Below are 19,146 nucleotides of genomic sequence, written 5' to 3'. Positions count from 1 at the left end.
CGTGTGTACGCCCCATAAGATCACTTCTTCAGGCAGAATTTCACTTTTCATAATAAATGGAAGCCTTTTCTAATGTCTTTTCTACTCAAGCCATCCCAATTAGTTTACCTCTCACTTAAAAAAGCTTTTTGATTCCAACACCTCCTGTAGATCATCTCCCATCATGCACTGCCTTAGTGCATCACAGAATAGGTGTGGCTTACCACTCTGGACCACGCCTCCCTTGTTACTATACCACCTCTTGTTTTAGTTCCACCTACTTTATGTAAAGTCTAATCTCCCTTAGATCTACCATCAGATATGTAGTGCAAGTACCTGTCTGATTTTTTTTTTTTTTAGAAATTGAATGGATTGTTCAGGTAGGCCCTCCTGTTCCATAGTTTTGATCAGTCTAGAGGAAATTAAACAGAGATTGTACAATCAGATTGCATAGTGTATGGCCATCTTTATTCAAGTACATAGGAGGGAATGGACGGAGACACTCAGCTGTCTGGCTCCTTTCACATCTCTGCATAGTGGAAACTCACGTTCCTGCATGGGCTTTTTTTTGGGGCACTCTACAGCGTTTCCACTCATCACACATAAGGCATATACACATGACAAATGCCCCAAAGATGCTCCAGAACTTTTTCTAGAGCCGAGTGTGGCTCAGCTTTTACCATTCTATTAGGTGTGCTTGCAGTGCATTTGTCATTAACATATAATGGCAACGCAAGTGCGATGCGCGTTTCCAAAACTCACAGCAAAGCAGACATTTTTCACAGATGTGAATGGAGCCTCATTGTTTTTGTGTAATCACACCAATTTCACAGTCGGGCTGCATTCCTGTTTTGTCACTGGCATTTTATGGCTATATGTCCCAATGATTATTAAAGACCAATGGTAGCCTTAGTAGGTGCTTAAACCTTTGTGGCTTGTCTTACCGTGTTGTGTTTTGGATGCACCTTCCCTATATATTTTTATGTTTAGGCACCACAGCCGTTTACACTTCCATAGATCTAATTTTGTGGGGGTTTGTAGTCCCATTCGTATCTAGCCTAGTGGTAGGGCATGTTTTTTGGCTTGTTTTTCCCACAACATGCATAGGGCAGCCCAATAATTTCAATAGCCCACACTACACGTGGCAAAGTAGCTCATGGGACATGGTTACTGCATTTGACGCTCATTTTTTCACATGGCAAGATGTGTCTTTGCGTTTGGGGTGCTGTTAACAATTAATCATTTTAGGTGAGTAAAGGTGGGTATACACTATACAATCTTGTATAGATTTACCAAAACTATATAATAGGAGGAGACACCTAGCTATCTGATCACTTTATATCCACTCTGTATCCAATCAGGCAGGCCTTTGTATTACATGGTTGATGGCAGACCTAAAGGAGATTGTACAATTAGATTGTATGGTAAAATTTACAGACTATCGCGGACATACTTCTCCTATTTTCAGTACTATAGCTTTGCTTCACATAAGCTGTTATCACTTCTGCACATTCCGCTAAATGAACGACCTATTGAAGAAGATATTAACATACAAACAGAGGAAGAGCCTGTCTGTGTATTCAGTGAGAACAGAGCTGACATTGCCTGCTTTGGAAAAGCAATAAGGATGAGCTCAGGCGTGTTTGCACAGCCCATGTGCAGAGCCCTCCAGGAAGTCGGCACTGCGCTGCACTAATCACAGGCAGTGAGACATTGTCCCGATGCGTGGCTGCAGAGACCGGGAAATGTCTCACCGCCTGTGATTAGAGCAGCGCAGTGCGACTTTCTGGCGGGTTCTGCACATGGGCTGTGCGAACACGCCTGAGCTCATCCTTAAAAAGCAGTAACTGCAGGGTGGCTGGGTGGGAGCAATCACCTGGAGGAGGAGGGCAGGTGCAGGGTGTGTGTTAATGAGGTCAGCTGGTGAACTACTTTCTTGCACTGGTTTTTCTGTCCTAAATACCACATTCAGTACATGTAATGGAGAAGTTTCGTACAGGAGGCTGAGTTATTGCCCGTCCTAAAACACAGAGAAAAACGGTTTCTTTTATTTATTTATTATTGTACTTATATGGCGCTGTCAATTTATGCAGCTCTTTACACACATTATATATATATATATATATATATATATATATATATATATATATATATATATATATATATATATATATATATATATATTTGTATATTCACATCAGTCCCTGCCCTCAAGGAGCTTACAATCTAAAGTTTTTTTTTTTCTCTTCAAAAGAGGTACATTAATGGTATATTGGTACATAGTGTAGCTGGAATTTAGAAAAAAAAAAAGGTGAACTTAACCTTAAAGTGGGCCTTGCACCTCAGTAACAAGGTCTGCTTATTTAAGGTGCCCCCCTCCCTCTGAAATGACAGATGCCATACTTTCCTTTCCTGGCTTCCTTCTACAGTGCCAAGGCAAGGATAATGCCATCATCCTTCTGGCCAGATCTTGGAGAATGTTGAGTAGCCCAAATCACATGATAAGATGCGCTGCAGATTTGAAATACTCGCCATTCCCAGGGTACTTGTCAGTAGCAGGGTCAACCCCTGCTCTACAAAGGTTGGGGAAAGGCGAGTATATCATCTAAATATTTTTCCCTACATAGGTTCTTTTTTGCACTTTTATGCAGCATTTAGGGCTAGTTTACACTTTCTTCAAAACAAGACTTCGGACACACTTTGTTAAAGCTCTCTGAATGTAGACAAAGCCCCTGTCACTAAATAAAATGGTTAGCTTACAGTCCTGTTTGCACCTTGCGTTTGCTTTGCTTCAAAAATGATACCCCATGTCGCTTTAGTGGTGCATTAAAGCGTCCTCAAAGCCTCCATAGAGCTCTATGACAAAGCTCACTTGAAGCACCTGCGGCTTTTGAGAGGCTTTAATTCAGCTTTAGCTTTGCTTTGTTTTGTAGAAATTGCAGGTATTAGATATCCACACACACACACACACACACACACACACACACACACACACATGGCATCTGTCAAGCTTCAACAAAGCTTCAAAAGAGCATCACAGAAGTATCCCTGACGCTTCATCGAAGCATCACCAAAGCTTCATGGAAGCACCACCGAAGCTTCATCGAAGCATCAAAAACACATCATAAAAGCATGTTGAAGCGGTAGGTGCGTTAATGTGTGTTGAAGCCAAAGCAAGTGTAAATAAGCCCTTAAGGGGAAAAATGGACCACACTGAATAAGCAGAACCTGCCTGAAGTGCAAGGTCCACTTTAACTGCCTGTTGTTTTAAAGTGGCTGTAAACCCGATTCATGAAATTTGAGCTGGGCACATATATCTGCAGTGTTTTCTTATCTCTCTTCAAAGCACTATGGCCCATAGCTGTCTCCTGCTCTGTTCTTCTGTTATCAGCCTGATAACTCCTGACAAGCTCTCCGTCACATATGATAAAAGCAGCCTGAGTTTTGTGTTGGGGAGGATCCTATAAATAGATTACCAGCGAGCTGAACGATTTAACGATGTGCCTTTTCTCCAATCAGCGGTCATGGCTGTACTGCAGTGTTGAACAGGAGGAGAAAATCTCCTAACAGGATCTGAATTTCTAAACAGTATATAAAGCTGAAGACAGCAGATATACATGTAAAACTTATATATGGAGATTTGTTTCATTCCTGTGTATCATTTGAGGCTGTTAACTTCACTAAGTATATGTGAGGGTTTACATCCACTTTAAGGCAGCCTTTTTTCAACAAGGTTGTCTTGAGGTTTATTCAGGGGTGCCTTGGCAAAATGCCTAAAAATTTCCCAAAAATTGTATACAAGCTGGCGTGTGGATGAAGGTTGCCTTTTTAATTACACTAAATCGCAGGTTTTCATTGTGCACCATTACAACCTTCTAGCTGCTGGAATCCTAACAACAAATGGCATCATCAGTTGATAAGGAGGATGTCAGTCGTCTGCATAGCATCCTTGTTTGCCCCTCCCCTCTCCCTCAGCACTGGGGTCACATTAGCTCAGTGATGGAGAAAAACTGAGGGAGAAGAGAAACATTGGAATACTAGTTAGTACTAGTTTGCAAAAGTTATATTTGCTTTGTAAGAATAAATCACCTCTAACATTGGGTGTCCTACTTGAACTTGTGGATGTTGTGCATTATGTAAAACTATTAGAATAGTTTTTACATTTTAGAATGGGGTGCCTCAAGACTGTCCATAATTTTCAGGGTGCCTTGACTGAAAAAAGCTTTAGAAACACTGGTTTAAGGGGTTTTCTACTTCTTCCTGTAAAGACAAAGCCCTTCTTAACGTGTGGATTCAAAAATATCTTACTGTGTTCTGAGCAGACTCTGGATGGCCTAATCGAACAATATGCAGAGTTCATGGCCCATCTGTCTTTTGTTTATCATAGTGGTTCATTAATCATCTGTTTTACAAGTGTTCAGGCTGTGAACATGATCCTCCTGAAAGCTTTGCAGGGTAATGAATAGTAGACAGATGTGTAATGCCTGTGGACACCTATGTATTTAGGAGAGCTTGGATAAAGGGTCGAAGGTCACCAGGCAGTACTCATGGAGGTCTGTCTAGGACAGTGATGGCGAACCTTTTTGAGCCCAAGTGCCCAAACTGCAACACAAAACCAACTTATTTATTTCAGAGTGCCAACACTGCCATTAAACCTTAATCCCGAGGTTTTAGTTTAGAAAAAACAACTCGTACAGTTGTCCAAACTAATTAACAGCTTAAAAGAAAAACACAATAACAGAGGTTTTAATTATGCAGTTTTTTATTGAAAAAAATATCAACTCTACATGTGCATTTGCTGGGCACTGGCAAGGATGCATTTGCTGGGCACTGGCAAGGATGCATTTGCTGGGCACTGGCAAGGATGCATTTGCTGGGCACTGGCAAGGATGCATTTGCTGGACACTGGCAAGGATGCATTTGCTGGGCACTGGTAAGGATCAATTGCTGAGCACTGGTAAGGATGCCTTTGCTGGGCATTGGGCCCAATAACACCTATGATGGGGCACAATTCCCAGGACTGCTGTTTAAAATATACATATTTGTTTTCTATTCAATTTACAAAAACAATAGGTTTAATCCAACAAATTTTGGGGGTTAATCTGGATCCTGACCTAGACACAGGAAGGAGTTGAAGGGGAAGGTACCCACCACCACTTGATACAGGTATTGCATGGCTCCGGTCAGCAGCTTAAGCCTTTGTCTCTAGTGCCCCATACACACGATGAGATTATCGGACAAATGATCGTCTGTTTTTTATTGCATGCTGATATCGGATTGAATCTGATGAGTTTACTAAAGTCACGAAAATTCCTGCACGACAGGAATAAAATTCGGAAGTGATGTCATGTGTTGTAATGCATTTGTATTGCATTTTCGAAACGATAGCTGTACTGATTAAATGAAAATCGTACGATCTGGCATCGTACGAAAATTTTTTTCCTGCATGTCCGATAGAATAATATCGGATGAACTGTCCTGATCGGCTCTCGAAAGCTCTGTACTAACAATCTGATTATCGTACGATCGCTTCGAAAGCGGTATTTTCCGTACGATTTTCTGATCGTGTGTTCGGGGCTTAAGGAGCGGGACACCACAGACACAATGGATAGATAAGATAACTGTACATATTAACATCTCACTTGTCTCCAGTGTCTCCTGATCCAGCAGCTCATTCCCGCCCGCAGGTCACCCCTGATCCCAGCCGCGTGGGAGTCGTGTTCTCTCAGTCACGCCCACCCCAGACATGTCACCGCTGGCCCCAGAGATTTGTGGGAGATATAGTTTGATGAGGGGTGCAGTGTGGATGAGACAGCTTCAATAATTGTATTTCCGCCCGCATGTCACGCCTGGCCGCTTCTTCTCAGTCACGCCCACCTCGGACACGTTACCGCTGGCCCTAGAGACCTGTGGGAGATGTAGTTTGATGGGGGGCACGGTGTGGTGTGGACGAATCGGCTTGTATGGATGGCCGGTCAGTGTGTACTTTTCTCATTTATTCCTGGCGTGCCCACAGAGAGAGCTTGGCGTGCCAGCTGTGGCACGTCTGCCATGGGTTCGCCATCACTGGTCTAGGATTAGAGTCAAAGCAAGTTTACTGGTTCATTTATTCTAGAGACTGACTTGCCAACTCCTAGAAAAACCTGCAGTGCCCAGTCCACCAAATATGAAGGGCCCTGTGTGAAACTTGGAAAGGATCAGGACATTTGGGGCTTCCAGGAGCAGTAATATTCAATTTTAGTTGCTTGTTGTGCATAGTTGGAAAATCCCTGTACAAATTGACATAGATCACTCAGAAAAGGAAATGTATGTACAGTATAGAGAGATCATACACAATTTCCAGGATGGATAGATATCTCACCTAGTTGGAAGGTGTAGAGACATTTGCCAGTCTACAAAGCAGTTTCCTGTACAATTTAGCTGACATGTAGTGTTATTCACAATTGCCCCAATCACACACAAATATTCCAGCACATTTTAAAGATTTAAATGCACACCAAACAATGGTGGGAGACGCTTGAATTAGGCTGTCATCAATACTTGTAACATTATCTTTAAAATTCTTTCTACAATCTGGTGCTGATTCAGTAGGCGTTACAGTTTACAGACAATAATGACATTTTGGCTTGTTCAATGGAAAATTAAGAAAAATATGATATTAATCCAATTTCAGCCTTGTGAAGGCTTGTTATTGTCCTTTTTTCCACATTTTTTGTGCATTTTTTCTCATTATTATCATAAGTCCCAATTGAGAGTCAGGAAATGGTGCTTATGAGATGCAAAATCCAAAACAGATTTTAAAATTCCTTTAATTTTGAAGAGAATACCCTAAGATGCACATGTTGACATTTCAGTCTTTAACCCTAGGTTCACAGCTCTGCGTGTTTGCAGGCCACGTTTGCATGGGCACAGAAGCCTATTCATAATGATAGGCTGCTGTGCCTGTGTTTCCACAAAAAAAGGTGCATGCACTTTTTCAAAAACACAGTCCCAGGGAAATGGCATGGTAATTTTGACCATGCCTTTTGCCTGCGGTCCCCGCACACACAGAGCAGTGTGTTTTTACTTCAGTGTGTTTTTATTGCGAGTGTGGGTATCGCTGCAATTCCCACACCCCCAGCCACACGCACAAGTGTGAACCTAGGGTTAGAATGTGATGCTTCAGATCTCGGCACATACATACAGTTATTGCTAATATGCTACCAAAAGTTACCCCTGCTCTCAAATACATAAAGGATAAGTTCATCTTTCAGAAAAAACAATAAATGCACATAATTTTTCAGAAAAAAAGTGCATTTATTATTTTTTCCTACAGCAGCTTGCAAAGCATTGCTGATCATGGGTGCAGTGTTGGGTACCTGCTTATTAATGCTCTTGCAGTTCATTGAGAACTACAATTCCCATCTTCTGCAGTGGAAGATGGAACTTGTAGTTTCTTTGTTCACAGGTCCCTGTAAATGAATGATGAGGCTGTGTGGGTGGAGCCCCGCACAGCTGCACTGATTTTGAATGTGACAGCGGGGAGAAGAACACTCTCCTGCTGTCAGTTGGGGGTATAGGAGGTGAGGAAGTGTGATGGAACATGTTACATGTTACACTCTAAATATTGGTGTAACATGTTTCAAAGGTGAACTCTCTTTTAATTAAAGCAGCACTCTAGCCAAATATTTTTTTTGTTCTCATGCAGTGGGGCTGTGCCCACACTACATGGGTTAACTGCTCGTTTTTTGTCTAGGGGATCGGAGAGCGGAGATATACTTACCTAATCCTCTGATCCTCCTGGCAGAAGACTGGTCCCTGTGGCTCCTGTCTTCCCACCCCCGAGGTCTTGTGCAATGAACAGTTCCTGATGTCACCGCCATGCCCATAGACCTGCTCTGGACATAAAGACTTCAGGAACAGTCCACCAACGGATCGTGGTGGGGTGCTCTGTACTGCTAGAACAGAGGATTGGGTGAGTATAAGGCTTTTTAATTGCCATTTGACAAAACAAGCAGTTAACCCATACGGTGCGGGCACAGCAACACTGCATGGGAACAAACCTTGCCAGGAGTTCTGCTTGAAAGGTTTCCATACACATGCAAGCATTTGTAGACAGAAATATGTGTTAAAGGGACCCACAAAAATTGGGGAAAATGTTAGCAGTTGTAAAACCCAATACCCCTAAACTAACTGTCTTAAAGGATAAGTTCACCTTTTTTGCCAAAAAATAATAAATGCAGATAAAAAAATGTGCATCTATTATTTTTTGTTTTGGGAGCCTGTAAAGCGTTGCACCAGCGATCGGCAGATTGCTGATGCCATGCAGGTCTCCTGCAGACCTGTCAGTGTATCTGCTTGCTTGTACCTCGTACGAGCAAGCTGATACACGCTGTGACAGGAAGAATAAATAAACGACCAAAGCGCCATGATAGTTCATTGAGAACTGCAAGCCGACAGCCACTAAGGCTGTTGGGACTTGTAGTTTTCCATTTACAGAGGACTGTGAATGAGTGACTCGGCCGGGCAGCCAGGAGTCTCACTCGGCTGCGTTACTTTTAAATTTTGACAGCTAGCGGGGTGAGAAGATCCCCCGCTAGCTGTCACAGCGGGGGAGCAGGGGCCGGTCCTTTCATAACATGTTACACCCTGAATATGGGTGTAACATGTTATGAAAGGTGAACTTATCTTTTAAGAGAAATATGAAGGCTGCCATTGGTGATCACCTCAGAAAATGCTAATTGCCTGGCTGTCGTGATGAGTTTGTTCTAGGCTCAGTACTTTCTGAATCACTGACTTGAAACAAGTATGCAGATCTGGAAAGTTAATGAAAAGTCAGAAGTGCTCATTTAGGGCAAAGGAAAAGCATCTGTTATCCCATCTCCTGGCCCACCTATACTCACAGATCCATGCTTCTTTGACCATTGTAGGATTCCACTCTGGATACGCTCCAGTGTCTGATGGTGTTGGAGCTTACCCAGGCGGTTTATTAGCTGCTCAGCTCCCGTATGCCCAGAAACTCATTTGAGCAAAGAAGAGAGGGTTCAATTGAAGCTGGGAGGCAGTGAGAGGGCATGAATTGGTGAGTATAAATGGATCGAAGGGGTAGGCTTTCAATTTGCAATAAATGACCAGTGTGACAGTGGCTCTTTACCTACATGCTTGTTCCATGTTAGTGACTCATAATATTGAAAAACCAAGATCAGTATGACAGCCAGCGGGTTAACATCTTTCTAATGAAAAGGTTAGCATTGGCAGCATCTTTGTTTCCTTACCACAAGAAGCAACTTTTAGCTATTCCTACAGGGGTAGGTCAGGCCACACAGGACATCTCCTCTATACACAGCAAGTTTAGCAGTCCATTAAAATGATCAAATGTGACAGCAGAGGCTGGTCCAGGAAGGTGTTAACTTGCCATCATATGGGGCTAATGAAGGCAATCATAGAAGAAATGGAAGTATGCGTTGAAGGTGCCCATGGATGATCACATGTTTCTTCCTTGCTGTTTATTACCCAAGTGATCATCAGAGGGTCTTGAAAGTTGGTGATAGTTTATAGACAACTATACTATTAATAAAGAAGGTTTAAAATGATCTTTCTCTGCAGATAACCCATTTGGTTGTTGGCATCATAAATCAATGCTATACCACTTATTATCTGGTCTTATATGTATGGTAGTAATACCATTACTGGTAACATATGTCAAAATACAAGCAACTCTGTTATTTGATGAACTTCACACTGTCACAACCATAGGGGGTAATTATTTAAATACCAGGCATTCTTAATAGTGTCAAGCAGCTGCATTCCAACCTCCAATACCAGTCCTCTTCACATTTAATATTCTCTGATGTCCAGTTCTGCTAGATGTTTCAAGGGAAGTAAAAGTAAGTTGTACAGAATACTACCAATCCCAAACAATATTTTGCATTGACGCATGTAACATTCTGTCAGTTTAGTCTGTTATATGAATCATCTGGTGGAAAAAGCTCTTTTCCACACATTTAGGGCCTGTAACCTTTCTAAAAGTCTATCAGTAGGAGCAGCTACCTATCATACCATCTAGAGACTGCAGGCAGTGTAATGTAATTCATTAGTGGGGCCTTCTACACGTTTGATGTTAAATTTGCATAGCTACATGGATCGAATTTCTAATGGGAACATCTGCTCAATGGAGAGTGTTGCCATGTGTATATATAGCTTCATATTGTGTATGTTTACTGGTAAATTCTAACATTATACTGTAGAAGCATTGTTTAATTTCAGTCATGTTGGGGTTTTGTCCCATTTTGCTGCTCCCATAGTTCATTATTTAAAGTGTAGATGCTTTCCATTTTAAACATACAAAAGTGACTGTCCTACCTAAAAACAGACACCACGGTATACACAGGTATTTTTTTTTTTTATCCAGGCATAGCTAGAGTGGACTAGGCTGCCCTGCTGCTTAAAGTTTCCTTGTTAATGGTAATTTATGTTCTGGAACTGTGGTTGCTAAACTATGCGTATATGGATGCCAGCTATTCTCAACACATCCTTTGTAGGCTCATTGCTCTCTGTGGGAGAGAAGTTGACCTCACAGTCATGTGATAAGAGGCACCAGTGCCACCCAGATGCACAAAAGTACCTTCTAAGACCTGGTTGCAAAGGCCTACATGATAAGTACACTTTTAGCCTGACAAGCTGACTGACAAGCCCTACCTTGAATGGAGGCCACGATGAATAAGTACAGCATTTATGATTTCATGCTTTAGCACAGTTGCATTGTGTGCTTTGATCGAATATAACTGTGAGGATTGGTTTTGTTACTTGAACTTGCTTATTAATAAGCGAATTTATGTTTTGTTTTTTTTTAATGGTTCTAATTCATAAGAATTATTTCCTTGCATGCCCCTGTAAAAGTCCTTTCTTGATTGATTTCATCCACAAGTGCTTGTTGGGTGCAGCCCTGGAATGAGCTGTGACATTTGGTAAGCAGGGCTGCCTCTATTGTCTTTTCCTTATTATACCCAAGACAGCCAGGAACAGACGTTAGTCAATAAGAGGTCAGAGGTGATCAAGGACCTGTCATCAGTGAAAAAAAGCCTCATTACGGGCAAGGCAAATCATAAATCCTGTTTCTTCCCCCCTCCAATTATTTTGTTCTGCAGTGTGTGGAGACAAATGGACGCCACGTTCTGCTGTAATTTGCAGATGAAATGGTCATTTTCATACCTATGATTACATGATTTGTAATAATATTATTAGAACATTTAAATTTTTTTTAGTTCCTAATATATATTTTATTAATGGTTATTACTGGATTAGATTTGGTAAAAAAAAAAATAGTTTAGTAAAGTATACCATAGCTAAAAACATTTGGTTTCTAAAAGTTTTTAGTCCTTTTTTTTTTTTTTATTTGCTCCTCAGTTCTGAATAGTGCTTTGCCTAAACACATCCACGCAAACCTTATCGCAGGGAAAACAATAGCAGTTTTTCAAAAAAACAATTCATTCAGCCAGTCACTATTTCCTTCAAGAATGGTCAGCTGCAGGCATTTACCACTACTTATAGCCAAGCTGATTGGCACCTGATCTATGCGAAATCCCAATAATCATGTCATGTTAGTAGGTGTATTTAGTGTGCTCTAAGCAGATGTGCAGAATAAAATAATCCATAGACATTAGATGACAATCTGATTGGCTCAAGCAACAATTAGATGCTATCAGGGCACCTACAGATGCCAAACATGGCACCCTTTACTGAATAGAAATAAGATGTGTTGGGAAAACCTTGCCATATCACGGTCTTCCTCTTGATAAACTAAAGCTGTCTGCAGAGACACCACAATATGACCACTCATGTTTCTGAAAACTCCAACCAGAAAAGATGACTTAAGGTAGTTGGGTCATGACTGCCTGTCCAACTACTCTTTAGCATCTGTGTCCAGCTTTTGGCCAATGAAAGATCAATCTTATAGAAGTTCTTACCATAAATATGCCTGTTTGCTTTGCCTGGACATACATGTTCATAAACTAAATAGACACCCTTGATGTTGGCTTTAGCTGGTGGAAACTTAAATACAGCAAAACCCATTTTAGACACTCATTTTTATTTATTTTCTTCCCCTGAGATCTTATGTCTATGGCTAACTTTATAAGAAAGAGAGGAATGAAAGGGATGTGTATTAAAAGGAACCTCCTGTCTTTAATGTTTCAAGTGAAAAAAAAAACCTAGATAAAATGACCCTAAAAAGGGACAGCTTGGGACGATACAGTCTCTGTGTTGGAGCACCGCCATCCATACACATGTCTACTGCTCCTCCTCCTCTTGGATGCAGAGAATGGCTGTTAGATGGACATTCCAAGAGGCAGTGTAGTCATTCTGATTCGGCATTTCTTTCCATTTGATGAAATGGTCATCCTAGTGTTGAACAGGTTAAACCAGGCTGGTGGCAAAGAGGCGGCAGAGACAGATGGGTCTGTTTTATTAACACATTGGCGTGTGCTTCCTTAGCCTATCGGCATTGCTGCCTTTCACTGAGAAAGGATGGAGCTCCTTTGTGATTTGCAGGGGGTAGGGGAGGTGTGGTCTCTTTCAATGGACTTAGGATGAGAAAACATTAGCAGCATCACCTCTATGGCCTGGGGAGTAAGTCAATAAACATGTGCTGGCCACAGCTTTTATCTGTGTCCTGTCCTTCTCATTTGGCTCTACAAGTGACAGCTGTATGCTAATGTCCTGGTCTCTTGTCTGAGCTGGAGCTAGGGTAACAGGGTTCTAAGGCTACCTCCTTTGTGGATATTAGTTGATCTCAAGGCAGGATGTAGATCTTGATACTTTTCATCATCAAAAAGGATAGCAAATATTATAAGGATGCCTGTTTAGTATTCTGGACATTTAACCACGGAGACATGATTGCTGCCTATACATCAGTCTGACCGCCAGGAACGCGGATCTCTAAAGCTGAGAAAATGAAGATATTTGGACGACTGGAATACTTGCTGGTAAGTCATTTAAATTTGCTGCAAATCTGTTTTTCTTTTTAGTATTTTGTGTTAATTGTTTGCTTCTCGCAGGGGCCATCTCTGAAGTGTGCTGAGGTGTTTGTATGTATGTTGGCCATTTTCCCAAGGGGTGCTTCTAGTACATACAGTATGTTGCATGCGGTAATCAGGAATAACAGGAGCCTCAGAAGTGCTTGTAAATAATAGCTGGTAAAAATATGTGATAAAGGATTGATTCTTTTACCAAAAATAGGGAAAAGGTGCTTCACTGGCCATTTGTGAAGAGAAACTTTGGTAGATTCCAGCAGTGCACAGCCTTCATTACATCACAAAGACTTGCCATACCTGCCTATGGCAGATCAAATGCTGGCCTGTCATGTAGACTGCTTAGAATAGAACCTCAACCTCTTCCATTTAGCCTAAGATCACAAAAAGGGCCTCTTACCAACAGTCAGGGTGGTCCCTCCATTAAGGGCGCACGGGCACCACCTCCGGGAGTTTTTTTTTTTTTCAAGCACCTGATTAGAGCCAGAGGCTCTAATAGGTTTCAAAATAGGGTGGGCTCCGAACGCAGAGCATTGCGCTTCACCCAGGTGTGTTTGAATAGCAAATGGCGAATAGCGACCCGGGGGGGAGGGGGGGGGAATCGCCAATGCACTGTTTGCAACCCCCTCCAGAGAAAAAATGACCGCTACTGCCAACATAAATGCTTACATTATGCCCAGCATTAGTCTGCCTTTTAAACAACCAATTCAGCCATTGCTAGGAATAATAAATGTCTGCTCATCCCCTGCTGAGCTAAGCAGAGTTGCCGGGTGACAGGTCTCGGCTTATGCAAAGCGGACATGGACACGGCGCTCTCTACTCTACGGGCAGTCGGATGTAAACGGACCAGCTGTCCTTTTACACTCAACTACCCTCTGATCTGATCTGGCCAGACAGGGGACACAAGTGAGTTTACATCCAGCTGCCCATAGAAGAGAATGGAGGGTCCGATTGGGTCCTCCTGAAAAATGGACAGGCACACCCGATCTGACAGCCTGTGTGAAAGGGGCCTAACAGTGATAGAGAATAATCAACCTCAAGCTTAGAGTCAACTGTAGAGATCTTCCAGCATGGAAAATCTCAGCACCAGACAAATGGCGCTAACTAGCATTGACAGTTACCGTAATTGTTTCACTTACAGTATAAGTATGCCTTTATTATATTATAGTGATAACATGAGCAGTGATGGGCCTCATTCACACTGACATGCTTATATGCCAAAGAGAAAATATTAATCCTAGAGGTCTCAGAGGGAAAGAGAGCATTGATTGCAGTTATATTGAAAGACAAGTTTATAGGCATTTATAGAACACTTCTAAGCCCATATAAATGCATGTAATGATTTTTTTAATTGTAAAATTAACACTGTGCGCTCGGATACATTTTAGGTGCATTTAGTTTAGCTGCATTAAAAAAAAAAAAAAGAAATCTGTGCATCCAGGGGTAACTTAGATACTCTGAATGCATGTAAATGCATACAGTGCCTTGAAAAAGTATTCATACCCCTTGACATTTTCCACATTTTGTCATGTTACCAACAAAAACGTAATTGTATTTTATTGGGATTTTATGTGATGGACCAACACAAAGTAGCACATAATTGTGAAGTGGAAGGAAAATGATAAAGGTTTTTTGATCTTTTTTTTTACAAATATGTGAAAAGTGTGCTGTGCATTTGTATTCAGCCCCCCTGAGTCAATAATTTGTAGAACAACCTTTCGCTGCAATTATAGCTGCTAGTCTTTTTGGGGATGTCTCTAGCAGCTTTGCACATCTAGAAGAGTGACATTTTTGCCCATTCTTCTTTGCAAAATAGCTCAAGCTCTGTCAGATTGGATGGAGAGCGTCTGTGAACAGCAATTTTCAAGTCTCGCCACAGATTCTCAACTGGATTTAGGTCTGGACTTTGACTGGGCCATTCTAACACATGAATATGCTTTGATCTAAACCTTTCCATTTTAGCATTGGCTGTATGTATAGGGTAGTTGTCCTGCTGGAAGGTGAACCTCCACCCCAGTCTCAAGTCTTTTGCAGACTCTAACAGGTTTTCTTCTAAGATTGCCCTGTTTTTGGCTCCACCCATCTTCCCATCAACTCTGGCCAGCATCCCTGTCCTCCTGAAGAAAAACATCCCCACAACATGATGCTGCCACCACCATGTTTCACGGTGGGGATGGTGTGTTCAGGGTGATGACACACCCGGACTTCTTATGGCTTTCTTTCAACAATGACTTTCCTCTTGCCACTCTTCCATAAAGGCCAGATTTGTAGAGTGCACGACTAATAGTTGTCCTGTGGACAGAGTCTCCCACCTGAGCTGTGGATCTCTGTAGCTCCTCCAGAGTTACCATGGACCTCTTGGCTGCTTCTCTGAATAATGCTCTCCTTGCCTGGCCTGTCAGTTTAGGTGGACGGCCATGTCTTGGTAGGTTTGCAGTTGTACCATACTCTTTCCATTTTCGGATGATGGATTGAACAGTGCTCTGTGAGATGTTCAAAGCTTGAAATATTTTTTTTTATAACCTAACACTGCTTTAAACTTCTCCACAACTTTATCCCTGAGCTGTCTGGTGTGTTCCTTGGCCTTCATGATGCTGTTTGTTCACTAAGGTTCTATAACAAACCTCCAAGGGCTTCACAGAACAGCTGTATTTATACTAAGATTAAATTACACACAGGTGGACTTTACTATTTAGGTGACTTCTGAAGGCAATTGGTTTCACTAGATCTTAGTTAGGGGTATCAGAGTAAAGGGGCTGAATACAAAAGCACGCCACACTTTTCAGATATTTATTTGTAAAATATTTGAAAACCATTTATCATTTTCCTTCCACTTCACAATTATGTGCCACTTTGTGTTGGTCTATCACATAAAATCCCAATAAAATACATTTACGTTTTTGGTTGTAACATGAGAAAATATGGAAAATGTCAAGGGGTGTGAATACAAATAAATAAAACAAATGCAGGAGCCCAGTGTGAATGAGGGAATGTGCTTTACTATTTAACAACCTGCATCATGCATCAACTGTAAGGCTGGATTCACACCAGTCCGGTGCGAATTCCAGCTCCGTTCTCTGTGCGAAGAGAAAAAGCAGCTGTTCAGCGCTTCCTCTCCGTTGTAGCTGCGGATCAGCTGAGCAAGGAGAGGGGGAGGTGTAGTGAGGAGGGGGAGAAAATGCCTGTTCACAACGGAACGCATCTGCAAATCAGATGTGTTCCCATAGATGTGCCTGCAATTCGCACCGCACTGCCTAGAAAACGCACACGTTTTTTGGGCAATGTGAAGTGCAAATGCAACGCACATATGTGAACCAGACTGATTGAAAGTAATAGATTTTAAAATGTTCTGCGAATTGGATGCTGTGTAAGCCGTATCCAATTCGCATAGGTGTGAACCAAGCCTGAAGCTGAACTCCAGGATAAGCAGATGTTGTGTAAATACAAGTGTCATGTGTGTTCTTAGTTGAACCTTGGTGTACTGTATGCATTTCTCAGATCTGTGCAGTAATCCAGTGTGAAACTTTATATCTGTATAGGAGCTTCCTGTAATAAGGACCGGTCACTGCTGTTCTCCCTCCTTATGCAGGGTGACTGGTCTTGTCTCCGCCCCTCCTGTAGTTTTCTGCAGTCAGCCTTTAGTGGGTGGAGCTACTGTGCTCCTCCCACAGTTCTGCTCTCTGCACAGGCTATGTACAGCACAGTGATGATATCACCACTACTTTTACAAGGTAATGTCTGGGTTTGCAAAGGCATATGGTGCACACAAAGTGGATTGATATCCTTTGTGGTAATTAAGCAATATATTTTTAAGTATATATTTATAAGTTTTTTTGCCTTGAGCTCCGCTTAGAAAGGATTTATCTGGTCTGCCTATGAACGGTGACTTGCAGTCGGTTGATGTGGGTTACTACATATGACTGCAGTGTGTTTTTCTATATAGACCACTGTGATAATTTCATAAACATGCATGATCGCAAGCATTTTTTTTTTCTTTTGCTATGGTCACTCTGAAAAGTCTACCAACTAAGACTGGAAGACTGGTCAAAATGATGGAAACTGCATTATGTTTGATAATTAGGCTTCAGCCTTAAGGACTTGTTTAGACTTGTGGGGGGATGTTAAAAACGCTTGGTTGGGTTATGTTTTTAGCGCTCCCCAATCTCCCCCCTTAAGGCCGGGTTCACATATGTGTGGCTACGGTTCCCAACAAGGGGTCCGGTGCGTTCCTATTCACTGGTTCAGGTGCGAATCCGGTCCGAATTTTTACCTGAATTCGCACCTGAACCGGACCAAACACGCACAGGACCATTTGTATTGCGCACCGCGGCCACCCTGAATATGTGTGAGAGCAGGTTACACTTGGATGTCATACAAATTGGATGCCGGGAAACCCACATCCCATTGGCAGATATGTGAACCCAGCCTAAAGAATAAGTTCACTTTTTCATAAAAAATAATAAATGTACATTTTGTTGCAGATAAAAAAATGTGCATTTATTATTTTTTATGCTAGGGAGCCTGCAGAGCATTGCGCCTCTGATCAGCAGATCACGATTGCAATGCAGGACTCCTGCAGACTCTCAAGATGGATGTCTGCCTGTACCTTGTATGGGCAGGCAGTTACTTGAAAGCAGGAAGAAACCATGAACTACGAAGACGCTCACCAGCACCCTCGCAGTTCATTGAGAACTACAAACCATCAGTCACAATGGCTTTCGGTAGTTGTAGTTCATTCATTCACAGGAGACTGTGAATGAATGACACAGTGGTGTGGGCGGAGCCATGTTCTTTTAAAAAAGTGACGGGGTGGGGGGAGAAGATCCCCCGCCTGCTGTCACAAAGCAAGCAAGATGAGTGGAATTGATGGCAGGAGCTGGAACATGTTATATGTTCCACCTTAAATTTGAGTGGAACATGTAACTATTCCAAAAGGTGAACTTCTCCTTAAGCCCTCATTCACACTGAACATGGCTTTGAAATTGTGTGAGTTCATCTGAACTCGCACGATTTTAAAGCCGCATTTCAGTCCGACTTCAGGGGCGACTTGAAAGACATCTGTGCGGGTTCATGCACAGATGTCTATTGAAATCGTAATAGGGACTTAGGCCTCATGCACACTGGATGTTTTTACAGCTGCTGTTTTTTTTCACTTTAGGTGTTTTTTTTTCTACAGCCAGTATACTCCCCAGCATGTCCATGCACACATAGGCTGTTATAAGCGTTTATTGGCAGAGGCGTTTTCTTGTTGGAAAAAAAACCCAGAACTAGTGGGTTTTAAGAAGTGTTTTTCAGCTGTGAAAACTACCTAACTCTGAAAAAAACTTAACAACGCTGGAAAATGTAGCTATGATGCATTTACCAGCGTTTCTGAGCCTTAAGCTTTTGTGAGAGTATAGTTTTGCTAAAAAAAAAAGCAAAAACGCCAATAAAACTCATTCTACAGCTACAGCTTTCTACAGCTAAAGCTACTGGTGTTTTTATAACATCCAATGTGCATGAGGCCTTAAGCTGCAGAGGAAGCAGATGGGGGTGTTCACATGCCATGGTCGTGATGCTTTGCGCCAGTGGCAAAAGCTATTGCTCCTATCACATTTGGCAGGCAGTACGGCCACCAAACAAGAATGTGGATCTGCTGCAAATGCCCCACAAACCGCATGCAATGCGGAGAGTTGGTTCAGCATTTAGAACCTTTTTTACACTGGGGCGGTTTTCAGGCGATTTAGCACTGCAAATAGCCTCTGCTAAGCGCCTGAAAACCACCTCCCAAGTGTGACTTTTCACACTCAGGCGGTGCGCTTGCGGGACGTTCTGAAAAGTCCGGCAAGCAGCATCTTTGGGGCGCCTGTACTAAGCGCTCCCAAAACGCCCTGCCCATTGGAATGAATGAAAAGCACTTCGGAAGCGTTACGGGAGTTTCTTTGGGGTTAAAGGTGCCCCGCTAGCAGCTGAAAGCGCTGCTTAAACAGCGGTAAAGTGCCGCTAACCCGAGTGGCACTTTACCGTAACCGCAGCTACAGCCCCAGTGTGAAAGGGATCTTACAGTGTTTAAACAGGTCGATAAGGAGGCATCCACCTGTAAAATGCCTCTGAAAAGTGATTTTCAGAAGTGCTGCAGTTTGGATGCAATCTAAACCTAGCCTTAGAAAAAATAGATTGT

The 19,146-nt window shown here is 42.2% G+C and overlaps 1 protein-coding gene across 1 annotated transcript in view; it reads left to right on the top strand.

The window, feature by feature from the left end:
• ACAP3 (ArfGAP with coiled-coil, ankyrin repeat and PH domains 3) overlaps positions 1-19,146 on the top strand; it is a 308,172-nt gene that overhangs the window by 220,838 nt on the left and 68,188 nt on the right. The gene's annotated exons all lie outside the window — the stretch shown is intronic.

This window comes from Aquarana catesbeiana, linkage group LG10 (genome assembly GCF_042186555.1).
Source record: "Aquarana catesbeiana isolate 2022-GZ linkage group LG10, ASM4218655v1, whole genome shotgun sequence".
Lineage (NCBI taxonomy): Eukaryota > Metazoa > Chordata > Amphibia > Anura > Ranidae > Aquarana > Aquarana catesbeiana.
Note: the sequence above shows the minus strand (reverse complement) of the source record. Positions and strands in the feature narration are given on the sequence as shown.